This window comes from Sceloporus occidentalis, unplaced genomic scaffold (assembly GCF_023333645.1).
Source record: "Sceloporus occidentalis isolate IW3139 unplaced genomic scaffold, rSceOcc1.0.p SCAF_22, whole genome shotgun sequence".
Lineage (NCBI taxonomy): Eukaryota > Metazoa > Chordata > Lepidosauria > Squamata > Phrynosomatidae > Sceloporus > Sceloporus occidentalis.
Window position 1 is genome coordinate 4520461 of NW_028317002.1, and position 21250 is coordinate 4541710.

At 46.1% G+C, this 21250-nt stretch overlaps 1 pseudogene; it reads left to right on the forward strand.

Annotated features, from left to right (window-relative positions):
• Positions 1-982: 982 nt before the first annotated feature.
• The window catches only part of LOC149300908 (CAP-Gly domain-containing linker protein 2-like), a 32594-nt pseudogene continuing 12326 nt past the window's right edge, over positions 983-21250 (forward strand).

A 21250-nucleotide genomic window follows, 5' to 3' on the forward strand; every position in this document is an offset into this window, starting at 1 on the left:
TTCTGCTGGGGATACAGGATGCATAGAAAACACTGCCTCTGGGCAACATTGCGGGGGTAAAGCCAATGGAGCTGGGGTCACAGAGGGGAGCAGGCAGAGGCCAGCGGCACTTCAGTTGCATTTTTAAAATCCAGGGGCACCACCAACTCTGTGGCTGCCTGACCAGACCCTCCTTGGTTGCTGCGGTCAGGCTTGGGAACAAGTGGAAGGGGTGGGCAGAGGCCAGCAGTGCTCTGCCTCGATACCAGCAGTTCAGCTGAGGGATCTGCCTGGGACATGCAGGGGAGGTCTCGGTCAGTTTCTGGGCCATATTGCGGGGAATAGGGCAAAGTGTCTGGGGTGAGAGAAGGGAGTGGGCAGGGGCCAATTGCACTCTGCTCGGCTGTTTGTGCTTCTGGTGGGGGCACAATACTCACAGGATCCACTGGGGCACACTGCTGAGCACGGTCAAAGAGTTCTTGGTAGGCCTGCTCCAGGTTCCATTCTTGATAAACCAAATAATCGAAATCAGCCCACAAGTCGGGCAGGTAACAGGGCACATCTGCGAGAATCCCTTCCCTGAACTCCCGGATCTCCTCGCACTGATATTTCGATGGGCTCCCAAATTCTCGGTCCTCCTGTAGGTTTCCATTTTCAATCCTGGGCCACCAAAGTCATCGCCCTCTGGCATGTAGTCATCCTTCAGCTCTGGACACCACTGCGCGGCCTGCCAATACAGGGCCCGGTATCAACAGTCATTTCAAGTGGAAGCAACTTCTCCAACCCAGCCACTAAGTCCTCTTGGGGCTGTTCTCCCAGGTACTGCATTTGCCAATCTAGTTGTAGCACGTACCATTCCTTGGAGGATGGAAGGACTATTCCTCAGACACCCTGGTCCACTCTGAGAGCCTCCATCCAGGCATTTATGTAACTCATGACTCTGCTGCGCACCAACACGTCCTGTAGTGCTGGAACCATCTTTAGCTTGCTGCTGGTATACCCGATGGTACTCCGCAGGGACGTTTGCAAGGAGGTTCCCGCCGCTGCCGCCAATGTAACGGGTTCACCAAGAGAGCTGTAGTAACTCCCAGAGATCACCCACATGTATCCTGTTGTCCCCGAAATCACTTCCAGTACCAGTCAGCATGCACACCTTGGAACCATGCTATGTACGTGTACCCAATAAGTAGACACAACTAGGGCTGAAACAACTAATCGATAATGAAAATCGTTGACAACGATTTTCATTATCGATAAGTCGAATCGATTTTTATCGATTATAAAATCCTTATATCCTTATATAATCCGACCTTAAACAGAGATCGGATTATAACACTAGAATCCAGATCCCCCGCAACGCTGCAGGGGACCTGGATTGCCCTCACTGTCAGCCGGTGGGTGTCCGTGCGATACGCACAGACAACTTTCGTCTCTCCCCTCCACTTCCATACACCCCTCTGACTCCTCCCCCCTCCCATACACCACTCTGCCTCTCTCCCGACTCCCTGGTGTTTTGTGAACCTCCGTTGCAGACAGGCACTTTCACTGCAGCTTCATAGAAGCATCAGCGTAAGTGAAGGTGAGTAACGGAGGCTGTCCTCGCATCAGACTCCCACCAGCTGACAGAGAATCGAGGTCTCCTGCAGAGGATCATCCTCTCTGTCAGCTGGTGGGTGTCTGCGCAATGCGCACAGACAGCCTCCGTTACTGCCCTTCACTTACGCTGAGGCTTCTATGAAGCTGCAGTGAAAGTGCCTGTCAACAACGGAGGTTCACAAAACACCAGGGAGTCGGGAGAGAGGCAGAGTGGTGTATGGAAGGGGGGGGAGGAATCAGAGGGGTGTATGGGAGCCAAGCTCCCACTGTGCCCCCTGATATGCCAAGGAGTGGCATATCAGGGTGCACAGTGGCATCTAGGGAGGTATAAGTGGGGGCGAGTGGCATATTGGAAGTTATAAGGCATATAGGGGTATAAGGCATATCAATATTAGGCATATCAGGGGGGCATAAGACATATCTGGGGGTAAAAGGTATACCGGGCGCTCATTTGCATATCACTGGCATATAACGAGTATAAGGCATATCGGGGGCACAGTGGCATATCAGGGGGCACAGTGGAATCTCTGGCACATAGGAGGTATAAGGCATATATGGGGGCAGAGTGGCAAGCTGGGGGTCAGATGTGCATAACTTGGGGCAGTTTGGTAAATAAAAGAAAATACAAACAAGGCTTTTTTGTCATAGTTTTTATTAAATATAAAAAATAGTTAACATATTGTCATGTACAACTAATAGGAGACACCGTGGACTCCAGGACAGAACAGGTAGGACTCCAGGACAGAACAGTTCATACAAGCTGAGGTCAGGAGTCCGGAGAGCAGGATAATCGATAAACGGAGCCGAGGTCAGGATTCAGGAGATCAGGATAAACAATAAACGAGCCGAGGTCAGGATACAGGAAAACATAGTGAGGCAAACCGAGGTCAAACACAGGAATCAGGAAGGTAAACGCTATCTGGGCACTAGCACAAGGCATAGACGACCATCAGAAGGCAAGGTGTAGCTGGTCTGAGAGGTTTAAATGGGGAACCGCGGAGGAAGTCTAAATCTCCCATCAACCCATCATGACATCACTTCCGGGAATCGCGACCATTTTGAGTGTGGCGTAGTCTCCCTTCATAAAGCCCTGCAGTTAGGGAGTTCGCCACTAGAGGGCGCGCGGAAGCAGGACACCACTTCAGAGGATGACAGCGGAAGTGACCGTGTGGGGGAGGGGGGTCTCCCTCTCCTTCGTGGCGGCTGCTGCGGAGGGGACAGTGCGGTGGAGGGGGGTCTCCCTCTCCTTCGTGGCAGCTGCTGTGGAGGTGGCCGCGTGGTGGAGGGGGGTCTCCCTCTCCTGCGCGGCGGCTGTTGCGGCAGCGTGGGAACCGGGGACAGGTGAGTAACAGTACCCCCCCTCAAAAGGGCGCCCTCAGGGCGACCACTAGGACGAGAAGGATGTCTGGCGTGGCTGGTATACAGGAACGCTCCTCGGGACCGAGACCTCTCCACTGTACGAGGTATTGCAGACTGCCTTGTTGCCGCCGGGAATCGAGAATGACCTGGGGGGTATGTCCCTCCAAACCCCTCCTGGAAGTCTCAGCCGTAGAGTGTTCGCCTCGGGTAAACTGATTGCAGACCAGAGGTTTCAGCAAGGAGGCGTGAAATACCCGAGGAATACGAAGTGTTCTGGGTAGCGAGAGTTCGTACGCCACCGGATTAATCCAACGCAGAACCGGAAAGGGCCCAATAAATCGTGGAGCCAGTTTCATAGAAGGAACCCAGAGTCTCAGGAACCATGTAGACAACCAAACCCTATCGCCAGGCTGATACGAGGGATTGGGAGACCGCTTGCTATTGGTGCTGGAACCATCTTTAGCTTGCTGCTGGTATACCCGATGGTACTCCGCAGGGACGTTTGCAAGGAGGTTCCCGCCGCTGCCGCCAATGTAACGGGTTCACCAAGAGAGCTGTAGTAACTCCCAGAGATCACCCACATGTATCCTGTTGTCCCCGAAATCACTTCCAGTACCAGTCAGCATGCACACCTTGGAACCATGCTATGTACGTGTACCCAATAAGTAGACACAACTAGGGCTGAAACAACTAATCGATAATGAAAATCGTTGACAACGATTTTCATTATCGATAAGTCGAATCGATTTTTATCGATTATAAAATCCTTATATCCTTATATAATCCGACCTTAAACAGAGATCGGATTATAACACTAGAATCCAGATCCCCCGCAACGCTGCAGGGGACCTGGATTGCCCTCACTGTCAGCCGGTGGGTGTCCGTGCGATACGCACAGACAACTTTCGTCTCTCCCCTCCACTTCCATACACCCCTCTGACTCCTCCCCCCTCCCATACACCACTCTGCCTCTCTCCCGACTCCCTGGTGTTTTGTGAACCTCCGTTGCAGACAGGCACTTTCACTGCAGCTTCATAGAAGCATCAGCGTAAGTGAAGGTGAGTAACGGAGGCTGTCCTCGCATCAGACTCCCACCAGCTGACAGAGAATCGAGGTCTCCTGCAGAGGATCATCCTCTCTGTCAGCTGGTGGGTGTCTGCGCAATGCGCACAGACAGCCTCCGTTACTGCCCTTCACTTACGCTGAGGCTTCTATGAAGCTGCAGTGAAAGTGCCTGTCAACAACGGAGGTTCACAAAACACCAGGGAGTCGGGAGAGAGGCAGAGTGGTGTATGGAAGGGGGGGGAGGAATCAGAGGGGTGTATGGGAGCCAAGCTCCCACTGTGCCCCCTGATATGCCAAGGAGTGGCATATCAGGGTGCACAGTGGCATCTAGGGAGGTATAAGTGGGGGCGAGTGGCATATTGGAAGTTATAAGGCATATAGGGGTATAAGGCATATCAATATTAGGCATATCAGGGGGGCATAAGACATATCTGGGGGTAAAAGGTATACCGGGCGCTCATTTGCATATCACTGGCATATAACGAGTATAAGGCATATCGGGGGCACAGTGGCATATCAGGGGGCACAGTGGAATCTCTGGCACATAGGAGGTATAAGGCATATATGGGGGCAGAGTGGCAAGCTGGGGGTCAGATGTGCATAACTTGGGGCAGTTTGGTAAATAAAAGAAAATACAAACAAGGCTTTTTTGTCATAGTTTTTATTAAATATAAAAAATAGTTAACATATTGTCATGTACAACTAATAGGAGACACCGTGGACTCCAGGACAGAACAGGTAGGACTCCAGGACAGAACAGTTCATACAAGCTGAGGTCAGGAGTCCGGAGAGCAGGATAATCGATAAACGGAGCCGAGGTCAGGATTCAGGAGATCAGGATAAACAATAAACGAGCCGAGGTCAGGATACAGGAAAACATAGTGAGGCAAACCGAGGTCAAACACAGGAATCAGGAAGGTAAACGCTATCTGGGCACTAGCACAAGGCATAGACGACCATCAGAAGGCAAGGTGTAGCTGGTCTGAGAGGTTTAAATGGGGAACCGCGGAGGAAGTCTAAATCTCCCATCAACCCATCATGACATCACTTCCGGGAATCGCGACCATTTTGAGTGTGGCGTAGTCTCCCTTCATAAAGCCCTGCAGTTAGGGAGTTCGCCACTAGAGGGCGCGCGGAAGCAGGACACCACTTCAGAGGATGACAGCGGAAGTGACCGTGTGGGGGAGGGGGGTCTCCCTCTCCTTCGTGGCGGCTGCTGCGGAGGGGACAGTGCGGTGGAGGGGGGTCTCCCTCTCCTTCGTGGCAGCTGCTGTGGAGGTGGCCGCGTGGTGGAGGGGGGTCTCCCTCTCCTGCGCGGCGGCTGTTGCGGCAGCGTGGGAACCGGGGACAGGTGAGTAACAGTACCCCCCCTCAAAAGGGCGCCCTCAGGGCGACCACTAGGACGAGAAGGATGTCTGGCGTGGCTGGTATACAGGAACGCTCCTCGGGACCGAGACCTCTCCACTGTACGAGGTATTGCAGACTGCCTTGTTGCCGCCGGGAATCGAGAATGACCTGGGGGGTATGTCCCTCCAAACCCCTCCTGGAAGTCTCAGCCGTAGAGTGTTCGCCTCGGGTAAACTGATTGCAGACCAGAGGTTTCAGCAAGGAGGCGTGAAATACCCGAGGAATACGAAGTGTTCTGGGTAGCGAGAGTTCGTACGCCACCGGATTAATCCAACGCAGAACCGGAAAGGGCCCAATAAATCGTGGAGCCAGTTTCATAGAAGGAACCCAGAGTCTCAGGAACCATGTAGACAACCAAACCCTATCGCCAGGCTGATACGAGGGATTGGGAGACCGCTTGCTATTGGCCTGACTTTGCTGGAGCTGAGCAGCACGTTCCAGAGCGGAGTGAACAGAAGCCCAGGTGGCACGGATGGAAGCGAGTCTCTCCTCCAGATCTGGAACAGGTGAAACTGGTAATGTCCCTGGGAGAGACTGCGGGTGGAGGCCATAAAGGCAGAAAAACGGAGAGATCCTGGTAGCCTCCTGAAGCGTGTTGTTCCTCGCGAATTCAGCGAACGGCAGTAGATCGACCCAATTATCCTGGTGATCATTGGTGAAGAGACGCAGGTATCCTGTTAATAGGATTAGTTTACACAATGGAGTTCCTGCCTGTTTGGCAGCCAGGCTGGAGCCATCTCTGAGTACCTTGGGCCCCTGTATGACAGGTCATTCTGTCACAGTATGTTTTACAGTGAAGAACTGCTATATTTTCTCTTGTTTGGGTTTTCCAATGTAGGAGTTCTGTCACAATAAGGGAAAACGTATCAAGATCCAAAAGAAGTCTGAAATGGCTCTTTAATCTCTAGGTATTTGCAATATTCGTGCTTTTCTTGTAGGATTACAATATGTCACACACACATTGACTAGGTTCACCTTTTCACTAATTTGCACCCAGTGCATTATTTGTTTCCTGGATGAAAAAGATATTGTTAGACAATTACCGAAAGTTTTCCTCCCGAGATACATTGTATAATAGGGTAAAGCCATGCCTGTCACTGCTTGACTGGAAATCAGTGAAAGACCAGCATGCTGTAAAATCCATCAACGTTATCATAGCTAATGCCATTTCTTTTTTTTTTCACTATGTGAATATAGCTGGGGCAACAACTTTCTTCTCTTGCATATTGTGTTATTATTCTTCTCTACTAATCAACCCCTTCGCCTTTACAGTAGCTGATTTCTCGTATCAGTTCTAGAATGGAGGCAATAAGAATGAACGTAAGGAATATAACTGGTTGTATAGTTTTTGCACCATCTGTTAATTAGCTCTGACTGGGTGAAATAATCCCTTCAAAGGGACGACCTAGCCATTTTATGCATCTTAATTCATATAATAGCTAAGTGTCCCTCTAAATAAATGTTTCCCCCTTGCAAATACATGCAGAACTCCATCAGAACGTGCCTTATTTCTCTGCTCCTCAGTTCCGTAGTTTCTGATGAATGAATGATTGAATGTATAAGTATTTTGGGGCAGGCTGTTAAGAGATGGAACAGGTAGGCTTTTTGGGGCACAGACAAGCAGTTTTGGGACAAAGATGGCACCGACAAGCTGTTTGGGGCATGGGAGGCACCGTCGGACATGTTGCATGTGAAGGTGTGGTTTCTAGTTATGCACCTGGTGTGGCGTGTGGGCACATGAGCTTGACCACACAATATCATACTGTATATGGGGTGGTGCTGAAATATTTCCACAGCTGTTTTTTTTATTCTCAGTGTTGTCATGTGAAAAGATATAATAAAATATTTACAAAAATGTGAGCTGAGCAGGGCTGGTTGGGGAGATCACAATCTTGCAGCTGCCTCGGCCTTAAAGACCGGCCTCTCCGCTCGCCCCCTCCCCTGTAGATACGCTACTGTTCTAGAAGGTTTGTAGTGAATCACTTTGCTGGCAGCAATGTGATTCACCACATGTCCCTAGAACACGAAGCCCTTGGGCAACTGCCCATTGTGCCCTTACGTTTAGATGGCACTGTGCCATTTGGTACTGCAGCTGGAGGGGGGGGTTCCAAATTTGGTGGGGGGGCAAAAGGGGGGAAATGAATAATCCAGGGGGGGCAATTGCCCCACTGCCCCCCCCCCGTAGCGACGCCTATGGAGAGGAGGACTAACCCCCACACCACATTTCATCTGATCCCCTCAATCCTTTGGACATTTGTGATATTTCTTTTCCTATCCCTACTTCCTTTTCCACAGGTACCATTCCTACCATAATACCAACATTTTTGTGCCCCTGTGACTGTTTACATGTTTTGTCATGACAGCTATTGCTATGTTCTAATATTATTTCACATGAATGATTGTTGGTGTCGTGCTGCAACATAGTAGAGTACTTTCATGGTGTACAGTTTTTAGTATTACTGACACTACACATGTTATGTCTGCATATTGTCACGAACCGGGTCCATACAGACGAGTGTAATGACCCAGAGCGCCCAAAGATGGAGTGCAGTAGCGGAGTAGGACAGGGCCTGATGACCGAGTGCAGCCACATACCAGCGTCCTGATATAGCATCTGATATTAACCAGAATTTGGAGATATCCTGCAGGCATCTGCAGGCTGGGAGTATGGAAAGCTAAGCAGAGTACAGGAGAAACATAGCAAGCAAGGGGGACAGAGCAAGGAGCAAGGGACAGTGAGACCAAGCAAGAAACATAACCAGACAAGATATACATAATACAGGGTACCACAGGGAACAAGACAAGGAATACTCAATATCTGACATGAACAGGACACCCCTCTACTGGGGATACAGGACAGGACACCCCTCTACCGGGGATACACGTTACATCACAGACTGACACACATAAATACAGGAACTAGCCTAGGACTGTATGACAACTATTGGAGATTCTGTCACATCTTATGGCCATAGTATGCTTAGCCCACCACTACGCCAAAGTACTCCAATGACGGTGAGTCCTAACGCTTACTGAATCACTAATAAACTGAAACCAAACATTGAATCTAAACCTTTAGACTGATGACTGAGACAAACAGAACACATGGGTTGGGTACACCTTATAAAGGGAACAGAGCTAAAGCAAAGAGCAAGACTGGAATCAAGGAATCAGAGGTACAGGACAGAGCATAGGAAAATCCAGGAATGGATTACTGCAAAGAGAGAACTGTAGCAAGGACTAGGGAAACTAAAGACATGCAGCACTGCAGCCTGGATGGGGCCTGACACATATACTTGGTATGGCTGTTGATGTTTGTCCTTGAGCTACAATTAAGTGTTTTAGCTCTATGTTTTGTTTTTTTAATAAACACAATCAAGCCTATACTGACCCCTTTAGAATAACATGGACTGAGTGGGCACTCACTGGTTTCACTGGTCGCCCTTCCCCATAGCATAATGCCAAGCATCAACTGGATTTATGTAGGATAAACTACTCCCTAAAAAAACTATATCACTTTGCTACAGCAGTGAGTAGCAACGAAGTTCTACTGGGACCCTGGAAGAAAGAGCGCAACCTGGCAACCCTGGTTTCCATCACACGTGCATTCTATATATATGTATATTTTTATTTATGCAGGTTGTGAAGGATTTGCCATGGAAGAAGAATATACAAACAGTGAGAGAAACTAAATTTGCAAGATAGGGGACACATACAGTATATAGGGAAAAAGTGAAATATATTCACTTAATCTTGAGCATGAAGGGGAGCTGAAAAACTTTTCTGATGGAGGTGTGATACTTCATACTTTACCATTATGCTATTTATTCCTCAGCTATTTACAGAGTTTAAAGTTTGGCAGGCACACACACTGACATGATTTTACAGCCAAAACTTGAGTGGAGGCACCCTCATTGTAATTGACCCTATCCTCTGATAAACACCTGCAAATGCTTAATGGTCACTATCATAACTGGGAATTTTTGGGCTTCAGCTACCTGGAGCCTACCCTTGCGGGACACGGCCAGAACTTTCCACTGAAGTCAGTAGGCAGTCCTTCTGATATCGGGGGCGGTCCCGCTGATGTCAGGGGCATTCCCACTGATGACATCATGGGAAACACACCCATTTAAAGAGGAAATAGGCAGGGAGGGGGCGTATCAAGATCCCGCGATCTGGAGGATTCGGGTATTGACCCGGAGAAACTGTGCTTCTCCCGGAGTTCTCCAGGCCAAACCCGGAGAGTTCCCAGGTATGGTCCCTAGAAACCAGGTTCAGTTCTCTGTGTACATACATGTTTATCTTATAACATAAAGATTTAACCAGTTTGCGTTCCATCAAATAAATATTGGGACCATTGATATTCAAGACATAAGTCTCATTGTTGTGGTTGAACCAACCGTAACTTGACAAGTATGAAGGACCTGTGAACATGCTTAAGATGTTCAGGCACTGGCATTATTACACATGGGTTAAATGGAGCCAAACTTTAATCATCTGCATGGATTATTGTTACGGTATCAATCAAAAGCTAATTTCCTGATTATTTATAAATTATTTATTTATGCATCACCGCAACTATTACATCTTTGAAGTGTAAATTAAAAGAAAATTATGGAAACGCTAGAAACATTCAATTGAATCTTAATAAGAAGGTCCAATTAGTGTTAAAAAAAAACCAATGGGAAATGTATCCAAAATGCAAATAAGGAACTTTTCACACACTTTGCATCTATACAATTAATTAAACTGGAGTATCAGTTTGTTTCCAATATTAAAATTATTTGATTGTCTGAAATATGATGCAGGAATGAAAGAAGCATCAGAGTCAATTATAACACCAAGGCAGTAATCTTGGGTTTTTGATAGATTAGGGAAATGTCGATTGCGATAGAAATATCCAGATGACATGATCACCTATAGCGCCATCTAGTGTTCAACATGTTTTAAAACACACAATGAATATGCATGATCAACATAAACAAAGGCTTTTTCTGGAGCTAAAGAAACTAGATCAGATTGGAAACCTATCATTTCAGCAGCAACCCCAAAAAAATCGCTAAAAAAAAAAAATACCAAAAACTGAACTATTCGGAACATAATACGTCATCTTAAGGTGTATCAATGTACTTACTTCCATCTTTAGTCTATTTGCCAGAGCTTCTGAAAAAGATTTATAGTCTTTTAATAACAAACACTTTAGTGATTTCAGGTACAGTAAAACAATCTGGTCCCAAATCTTTTAAAATTAAATTGTAACCCCAACGTTTAAATAAGTACAATGATGTATAAGCACATTTCCTATCCATTCTCATGGTCATTATGTCTAATTTTGTGCTTATTCTTACAGACTGGTCCTTATAACTGTTCCTTTCCACAGCTACTTTAAAACGTCTACAGATTAAGTGATTTTAAAAATTGTCTGTGCAATAAAGTCAATTGATTACATTATTGCATAGAGTACATTGTGCCCGTGTGTGATCAGATTATTTTTAAGATCGCTTGTAGATCTGTAGAAAGTTTGGATTTTTCTCTGGTACTACTGATTTTTATGCTCTTTTGAGGATTCTTAAACTGATCTGTTTCTATAGACTCTAACAGTGTATTGTAACACATTCACTGCCACACATGTATTTCTTCAGATTATGGGGAATATTATTTTCTGTCTTCAAAAAATTAGTAAAAAACATTGAACATGTCACCTAAGTTTATATATATTTTGAACAAACCTGCTACATTTAAAAAATGCTTAAAAGTTTATCAAAATAAGACTATGTTTAAGTGGGTTCTGATCAACTCAAATGCAAGGTTTCCCTGTTAAAGTGTCATGGATAGATCAAGAAAACTAATAGAGCTAACCATTGAAAGCTGTTCTGGATTTCTAGAAATATATGCATTCCTTGGTCCCATATTACTTACTCCACTATGCATTCTATTGAAGTTTGGGGTAAAACAGACAAAAACCTCCCCTATGTTAAAGGAGTAACACAAGCACAAAAAGTTGACATTTTTTAGACATTTTAATCTCTTTGAAACACTATCTACCATCTAGATCAGGACGAGCTATCTGCCTTAAGGCAAGTTGAATCACTATACAGCCTTCCTAGATTACATGCTGGCAAAGAATTTTTGGAAAAATGAAGAAAGGTATTAAAAGACTGGAGAAAGAATAGCAACATTTATCTTTAAAAAGCATATACATGTAGTGGATTTTATATAATCACGTAGTCTATAAAATACTTATTGTACAGCGCCATGGAATTTGATGGCGCTATATAAAACAATAAATAATAATATGATCATTCCAAAAGGAGAGTGCAGAATGCTACCATACATTTATATTACAACGCAGGGTTAACCTTTGTGTGATTTAAAACCAAATGGTTTTACACAGTTGAATTCTACACAAAAAGTTCCTCTGGCAGATGCCAGACTTCAAGAGAATGAGTCCTAAGAACTTAATTGTTTCCAGTAAATCCTGAATATAATACTTTCGTTATTTCCATTAAATCCCTGGAATTTCCCGTGTTGCTAAAGTTTTAATAATCTAGGAAATCTTTAATCTGGTGAAACCTCTGAAGTTTAATCTGTAGCAGTCCTTTAACTGTGAGATTAAAAAAATCTGACCCATGGGGCAACACCTCTTATTTTACTTACTCACTTGTTGCAAATGTGGAATAATAAAATAATAAAACAATGGGGACTCAGTTTGGATTATAACCCAGAAGGCTTCCTCATAGCAAAGGATAATCATTTTTTTTTTTAATTTGCAGTCCCTTTCTTCTTTTATGGAAATGCCCTTGCCATGTATTTTAATATCTTTGTTTTGTACTTGTCATATCCAAATTATACTGTTTCACTCCCACCCTCCTTTCCCTTTCTGATTTACATCCCTGATTCTTTAAACTAATGAACTCAATATTTGTCCTCATCCTCCTTGTTGTTTCTTCATTACACTCATATCATTCCTCCCCATGTATTTAATTTTCAAAAGAGTATTTACTAGACTTGCGCATTCGTCTTCCGGCGAACATGAAAACGAGCACGAAGAGGCCGTTTTTTTGTTCGTTCCGAAGACACGCCGAAGAGAATACAGTGCCGGCAAAACGTAGGTGAAGACGAAGACTCACAACCACGAAGAAACGAAGATTCTTCGTGATCGTCTTCATTTTTGCCGCGCAGCCGCCAAAATTTCAAACAGGAGTGAGCTGATCTCGTCTGTCCAATCAGCTCACTCTTGTGACGTCACGCTAAGGGTCTCGTCCAATGCCTGTGCTGCTGTTTTTTGAATTCTGAAGGCGCCTTTATAAGACCAGAGCTTGCCTGAGAGATCCATTCATTTTTCGCTGTGACTGCTTTGGCAACACTGCTGTGCTGCATCCGAGCGTTACAGAAAGATTGTTCTGTTCCAGGGGTGGGCAATTAATTTTCCCATGGGGCCACATGAGAAATTGGAATGGTTTTAGAGGGCCAGACCTCTACAAACTACAAACTCCGAAGCCTTGTCCATTTTGTTAACTTATGTGCTGTTTAATAAAGTTATTCAAGCCTACGTCATTGGTAGAGGTGCTTGAATAAGTAAGGCCTGAATAACTATTAGCACAGCACAGAAGTGAACAAAATGAACAAGGCTTCGGAGTGCATACCGTATTTTTCGCTCTATAAGACGCACCTGCTGATAAGACGCACCTAGATTTTAGAGGAGAAAAAAAAGGAAAAAATATTTTGAGCTAAAAAATGGGCTAAAATATTTATTACAATAACTGAATAAGCTATGAACACAGTAAGACACACGCAGTAAGACAGACACAGTAAGACACACACAGACACAGTAAGACACACACAGACACAGTGAGACACACACAGACACAGTAAGACACACACAGACACAGTGAGACACACACAGACACAGTAAGACACACACAGACACAGTGAGACACACACAGACACAGTAAGATACACACACACACAGTAAGACACACAAACACAGTAAGACCTCCCTCCCTAACCCCCCTTCTCAGTATCTCCCCTCTAACTCCCTAACCCCCCCTTCTCAGTATCTCCCCTCTAACTCCCTAACCCCCCCTTCTCAGGATCTCCCCCCCCGCCCCGGTCACTTACCTTAAACTCCTGTGTTGGAAGCGTGAGGCGTTTGTCTCGGGTGCCGGCGCTTCACTGCTGATCGCCGGCGTCTGACGTCATATGCCGGCGCCCAGCGTAAAGCGCCGGCACCCGAGACAAACGCTTCCAACACAGGAGTTTAAGGTAAGTGACCGGGGCGGGGGGGGACACCGGACTCATTGGTGAGTCACCAGGACACTCTTTGCGGGCCGGTCCGAGCTATTCAGCGGGCCGGATGTGGCCCGCGGGCCGTGCTTTGCCCAGGTCTGTTCTGTTCTGTGTGAGACTGGTAAGCCTTAGCCTGACATTTCTCACAGTGTACTTCATCCTCACTTCAGTGCTACTTAATATAATTAATAATAATAATTTGATTAATTTAATTATTTTTTTTATTTAATTTGTCATCAACTGTAGTGTAAGTGCTGTTGAGTTGACAGTGCACCCAGTGTCTCAGTGGCACTGGGGTGCCCTTGCCCTGGGCTGGCACTAGTGCCTACTGCCTGTCCTGCTTAAATAAATTAAATAGAATTTATAAATAATAATTTAATAGAGTCTATAATTTAATAGTTCATTATAATATTATATATATATATATTTGTCAGTCATATATATATATACTATAGTATACTAGTGTAGAGTGTACTGTAGACATTCATCTACTAGTGTCTAATTTAAAATCAGTAATATTAATTAATATAATTAATAATTGAATTCATTATAAAATTATATATATATTTGTCAGTTATAGTTAGTAATAGTATACTAGTGTAGAGTGTACTGTAGACATTCAAGACATCTTCTAGTGTCTAATCTAAAATCAGTAATATCAATAATTCTATAATTCTTTCTTATCTTAATAGTTAATTAAATTAGCTATAAATAAAAATAATAATATTAATTAATTACTACTAGCGTATAGTTCAGCTAATCTTATTAGTACTGGTGCTGCAGCTCTATAGTTTGTGCTTTGTTTTAGCAACAGCAAGAGACCAAGTCAATTTTTCTTAATTAATAATCTTTCGTTTTATTTCATTTGTTTTGCTCACCTCAGTCCATCAGTGAAGTGAACTTGTTGGGCTAGTGAGTGCAGCCGCATAAGTGCTGTGTTTTTTTTTGATCAGCAAGCAGTGACGTTAACTGTTTTGCAAAGCATAGTTTTACTTTTTAAAACTTCTTTATTACACGGAGAAGACAAAGCATATAGCATAATGACAAAGTCATATACAGACAAGATGACAAAATAGGCGTATACAGATACAAGTGATGCACAATATAGTATCACATACAGTGCAAACAATAATCCGAGTGACCAAAAATAAAGTTAGGCAGATGACAATCATGGAATCAACCATAAGGCGTAGAAAACAAAAACAAACATGTTACACACATGTACAAACCCGTCCGTCAATGAGATCAAAACCCTGGTACGGCGCGAGTACCTTTCAAGACCTGAAGGCAAAACCACCCAGTAGTATTAAATGTTTGAAATAACGACAGCCTGGTATCGCCATCTAGTGTCGCAATATACGGGGACCAACGATTAAACAAAAATTTAACTTTGCTCTCTTTATGAAGAACGGCTTCAAGCCAATCCATTTGAAACAAAAAGCGCAACCGCGACAGGACCAAAGGCAGCGTCGGCGGTTGGGGAGCAATCCATTGTGACAATATAGCCCGTTTTGCAACTGCTGAGAGAATGAGCAAGATAAATTTAGCTCTCGCTACAGTGGGAGGAACATGGTCAGGAAGTATACCAAAAATTGCCCATTCTACAGAGATCGCAAAACGAATGCCCAGGGTGTCTGTAATATACAATTGCAATGCATTCCAAAATGGGGTAATAGAGCTACAGGACCAGAGGCCATGAAGAAGATCGGCCTCAGGCAATTGGCACTTGAAACACCGGGAATGGTCTGATAAGCCCATTAAAAACCGGAGCTTGGGGGTGACATATGCTTTATGCAAAATCTTAAGGAACATCTCACTGTAGTCCCTAGACACCAAGACTTTAGAATTGCACGTGTACGCCTGGAGAACCCGTTTTGGACTCAAATTCAGAAAATCAGCTTTCCAAGAGGTAACACCTGTTCTGTGGGACTCCCAATCGATGACCGGTCTGATCAGATTATATATTGTGGACATTGTGAGCATTGTGGCGGGGGACAATATCGTTATCTGGTCTAAAGGGTTATTGGAATTAGCCCCAGAAAGGTAAGGAAGTAGAGTGTTAACATAATTACGGAGTTGAAGGTAGTGAATAGGGTGAATCTGAATAGTAGAGTATTTAGATTGGAACTGCAAGTAGGACAATAATTTACCCGTTCGCGGGTCAAGAAAATCACCCACAGCGCGACCCCCCGCCCAGGCGAGTCGTTTAAAGACACCATCCTCCCTCCCATGCTGAAACTGCGGGTTACGGACCAGGGGCAAGAACCGAGAATAGTGAACCTCCAAACCCAGGCGACATCTAACACGCTCCCAGGCCTTCAACGTATGAAATAACAATGGATTGGAGACAACGTCCGATGGTAAGTTAGCTTTAGACAGATGCAGGAGAGAGGCCAAAGAAATAGTTGGAGAGAGTTGTTGCTCCAGAGTCACATTAGTGAATCTAGACCTGCCACGCAGCCAATCCGCCACATAACGGTAGTTAGATGCCAAATTATAGTCCAGTAGGTTAGGTAAATTCACCCCACCGTTATGAGCAGGCTGTTGGAGCTTTACCAACGAAATTCTAGCTTTTTTGTTAAACCACAGGAACTTACGCAGCAACGCATTATGACATTGGATGTCTTTCTTCTTCAAGGAAATGGGCAGCATGTGGATCGGATATAATAGTTTGGGGAAAAAGGCCATTTTATATAGGTGGCATCTACCTAAAAAGGAAAGATTAAATTTGGATTAGGATTTAAAAGAGTCTTCCATTTGACGCAACAATGGGGGAAAGTTTATTTTATAAAGATGTGCCAAATTCGTGGGAATAGTAAGGCCCAGATATTTCAAAGAGGGAAGTTGAGTCCAATTGAAGGGGAACGACCCACCCCATCCACGCTTAGCCTGGGGGAAAATGGGAAGCGCCTCAGTCTTAAGTTTATTTATCAAGAAACCCGAGGACTTATGAAATTGATCAAATAAGTCAAGTAGGTAAGGCATCGCTGCTTTGGGGTTAGAAAGATACAACAAAAGATCGTCAGCAAAGGCAGCAATCTTTAGCTCAACATCACCCACCCTGATTCCCTCAAGCTCGGCGGAACGCTCGATGACACGTATTAGAGGTTCAATTGCCAGATTAAAAAGTAGAGGGGACAGGGGATAGTTTTACTTTTTAAGCAGTAGCACTGAAGAGAACTTCCTCTAATATTTTTGTCTTTAATTCGTTTTTCCATTATTTTTTTTTTTATTTTTTTTTTATAGTTTTTTAAACACTACACTACACTACACTACACACACAACACAAAATTTGAAATGGATCCTCCTTTTGGGACTAAGGAGGGACAAACTCCATCTACCACCAGCACCACCAGCACCACCACCAGTTCTAAGATGCAGCCTTTGCATCAGTCTAGTCGGCCAAGTAGGCCAAGCTCTCGCTTATCATTTGGGGAAGCATTGCTTGAAGGATCATCAAGTAAAGGAAAGGCACCAAAAGCAGGCAGTAGTAGTGCGGCTAGGCCCACAAGCTCTATGGTTTTTTACGGAAAGCCTAAAGCACCAGAAGCACGTTCAAAGTTAAAGGGTAGCACAAGTAGTACCAGCCCAGTGACTAAAAAGCAGCATGCAAGGTACCAAGCAGAGCCAAATTAGCAGCAAGACTCAGAGGGGTCCCAAACCAAAGCGATCTCATTCCTTTGTAGGGAAAACCACCACCATCACCACCACCACCACCCCCCCCCACCGCCTCTACCACCACTAGTGCTGCGCCTACTGTTCCCACTGGTACCGCCACGCCATGTCCTCCTAGTACCTCTAGCAAGCCACCAAGTCCTTACAAAATTTTTGTAAAGACAGTTAGAGAGAGGGCTACACATGGTGGAACTCCACCTAGCGAGGTAGCAGAGGAGCCTGAGACTGAGAGGCCAAGTGCAGAGTCTATTCTTCCTGCTCGCACTACTACTAGTCACGAGTCTCACGACGATATCAGTCTTAGCTCCAGCCTAGCAGGAATTCCATTCGATCTGGCTAATGAAGAGCTAGACTATGAGCCAGAGGAAGTAGAGGAGATGAGTGGTCAGGAATCAGATTCCTCAGGGAGCAGTGTCCAAATGACTAGTGCACAATTTTCTCCTGAGCCTCCACCTTCTCCGCTACGATCATCACCATCACCACCACCACCAGCAGCAGCAGCAAAACCTAGCAAATCTAAAGCAATTAGCAGTCCCACTATGGCCAGTACTGTTACCACCAGTCCCACCACCAGTAGTTCTGCCTCTGTTCATCCACCCTGAGCAGTAGGAGCAGCACCCAAGGCACACTCCAAGGCTATGCGCGCCCCAATTTGGGAGCACTTTGAAAATGTTGAAGAAGGGTGCTATGGAAAGTGCAAACATTGTGGGAAGCTAATAAGCAGAGGGAAAGTGTCTGGCCATTTTACCAGTGCTAGCATGAAATATCACCTCAGCACTCAACACAACGCTGTGCTATTGGGGAAAGATGCAGAAGTAAAACTTAGTGCAGGCAGCATAGCTGGTGGCCATGGAAAAACCCCAACAGCTTCTTCTTCTGAGCCAATAGCAGCAGCAGCAGCAGCAGCAGCTAGTGCTGGCAGCCAGAGACCAAGGCAGGTTGGAGCACTGCATGTCCAGCCCACCCTGGAACATTCCAATCCAAAAGGTCAATGCCCAAACAGCAGGCCAATAAAGTAACGCGACTGATTGGTCAGTTCATTGCTGTTGGAGGGGCATCCTTCTCTATGATCGAAGGGGAGCCTTTCAAACAATTGATGGCGGCTGTGGCTCCACAATATACAGTTCCTTCACGTTCCACTTTCAGCAGGAACATTGTCCCCTCATTGTATCGGTCCTGTGTTGCAGCAGTGAAAGAGGAGCTTTCCAAGGCTGCTGGTCAGTCTGTTCATTTCACTACAGATTTGTGGAGTGCACCTAGCGGCCAGCATGCCTTTCTTTCTTTGACAGCACACTGGTGGCAGCCCGGTGTGTCTAAGGAAGCTGCTGCAGCAGGCTACCGATCTTTCCTTCTCCATGCAGAAGTGATGGATGAAAAGCACACTTCCCAAAATATTCTGCATGCAATGAGGAAAATGTTTAGCCTTTGGGTGGGAGCAGAGGCGGGCGCCAATGTTGAAGTTGGTTTTGTGGTAACTGACGGAGGTGCCAATATGGTGAAAGCGCTGCGAGATGGTCATATTGTTGGTGTGCGCTGTGCAGCCCACATCATCCATCTTGTAGTGAAGGCAGCAATGTCAGAAGGAACTAATGTGGCAGCAGTAGTTCTGTCCCGCTGCAGAAAGATCGCTGGGCACTTTCACCATAGTGTTAAGGCTAGCCAACTTTTGAGGGAAGAGCAAGAGAGGTCAGGTCTTCCCGTACACTGCCTACGTCAGGATGTCAGTACACGGTGGAACTCCACGTTAGACATGCTGGAGAGGATTTTGGAGCAGCAGAGGGCAATCCATAATCTTGCCTCAGAGCACAATATTGGGATTACCTCTCCATTGAATAGGGAGGATTGGACAGTGATCGCCCAGCTAGTGGCAGTCCTTAAACCATTCAGGGATGCCACAGAAAATTTAAGCTCAAACACTGCCAGTCTGGCCCAGGTAATCCCAGTGTTCTCCCATCTAGGCAGCAAGATGGATGTGTTCCTTGGAAACCGTGAGGCTGTTCAAGGTGGCACTCTACATCCTTACGTAGCAGCCATAGTCAGGAAGCTGAAGGATCTGCTAAAAGTACACCTTCGCAAACGAATGGAAGAGAGTCCCGAAATGATGCTAGCGTGCCTTTGCGATCCAAGAATTAAGGGAAAGCTAGCTTTGAAATTTAATGTTCTCAGTAGCTACCGGGAGCAATTGGTCAACAAGGTGCGTGACTGGCAGCGTAAAATGGGAATGCTGTCCAAGGAGGGAGAGGTGCAGGAGGAGGAAGAGATGATGTGGTCTGCTACTCCTAGCAGCAGCATCAGCAGCAGTGCCACAAGCAGCACAACACAGCTGAGTGGAGCAGCTGCGTTTTGGGAAGAGGCACTTGGGAGTATAGTTGGACCATCTGACAGAGCTAGCAGCAGAAAGCAGAGTAGTGCTGCTGAAATGGTCAAACTTTACCTCTGTGAAGTTCCTTCTGCGCCTAATGTTGATCCTCTTAGCTACTGGGATGAAAAGAAGAGTGTGTGGCCTGCACTCTCATGGGTTGCGCAGCAGCTACTATCATGTCCGCCAACCACTGTTCAAAGTGAGCGCGTGTTTTCTATGACTGGAAACATACTGAGTCCACAGCGCTCACGCATGGCACCTCATATGATGGAGCAGATTGCCCTTCTTAAATTCAATCTGCCCAAGTTGGGTTACCCAGCTCTTAGCTTGGAAAGTTAATTTTTTTTCTCTGTAATGTTTAAGGTAGTTTCTCCCCCTGGTTGCACTTGCTGCGGTGTGGCAATGCCTGCTACCTCCGCCGGTGTAGCCAATTTACGCTAGGGCCTAGTGTCTGAGTTCTGGAAGTCCGCTCCCAAACGCCAAGGACTGACAGTCTTCGGATGCTTTGCCCTGGGGTGAAACAGGTGAGCGGGTCGTCAATTGCCCACTCATTCACCTTTTTCCGTTTCCAACGCTGCTGCTGGTGGTGGTGCCAGTATCTTTTGCCAGTTCGCTTCCTGGCTGAAATCATGCCTGAAATGTCCCTAATGGAGAGGGTAGTTTCTCCCCCTGGTTGCACTTGCTGCGGTGTGGCAATGCCTGCTACCTCCGCTGGTGTAGCCAATTTACGCTAGGGCCTAGTGTCTGAGTTCTGGAAGTCTGCTCCCAAACGCCAAGGACTGACAGTGTTTGGATGCTTTGCCCTGGGGTGAAACAGGTGAGCGGGTCGTCAATTGCCCACTCATTCACCTTTTCCAATGCTGCTGCTGCTGCTGCTGCTGCTGGTGGTGCCAGCGTCTCTTCAATGCCAGTTCGCTTCCTGGTTAGTGTCATGCCTCAAATGTCCCTAATGGTAAGGGCAGTTTCTCCCCCCTGGCTGCGTCTGTTTGCGGTGTGGCAACGCCTGCTACCTCCGCCGGTGTAGCCAGCTTACGCTAGGGCCTTGTGTCTGAGTTCTGGAAGTCCGCTCCCAAACGCCAAGGACTGACAGTGTTTGGATGCTTTGCCCTGGGGTGAAACAGGTGAGCGGGTCGTCAATTGCCCACTCATTCGCCTTTTCCAATGCTGCTGCTGCTGCTGCTGCTGGTGGTGCCAGCGTCTCTTCAATGCCAGTTCGCTTCTTGGCTAGTGTCATGCCTCAAATGTCCCTAATGGTAAGGGCAGTTTCTCCCCCCTGGTTGCACTTGCTGCGGTGTGGCAACGCCTGCTACCTCCGCCAATGTAGCCAGCTTACGCTAGGGCCTTGTGTCTGAGCTCTGGAAGTCTGCTGCCAAACATCTAAGACTGACAGTGTTTGGGTGCTTTGCCCTGGGGTGAAACAGGTGAGTGGGTCGCCAATTGCCCACTCATTAGTCTTTCCCAATTCTGCTGCTGCTGCTGGTGGTGTCAGCGTCTCTTCAATGCCAGTTTGCTTCCTGG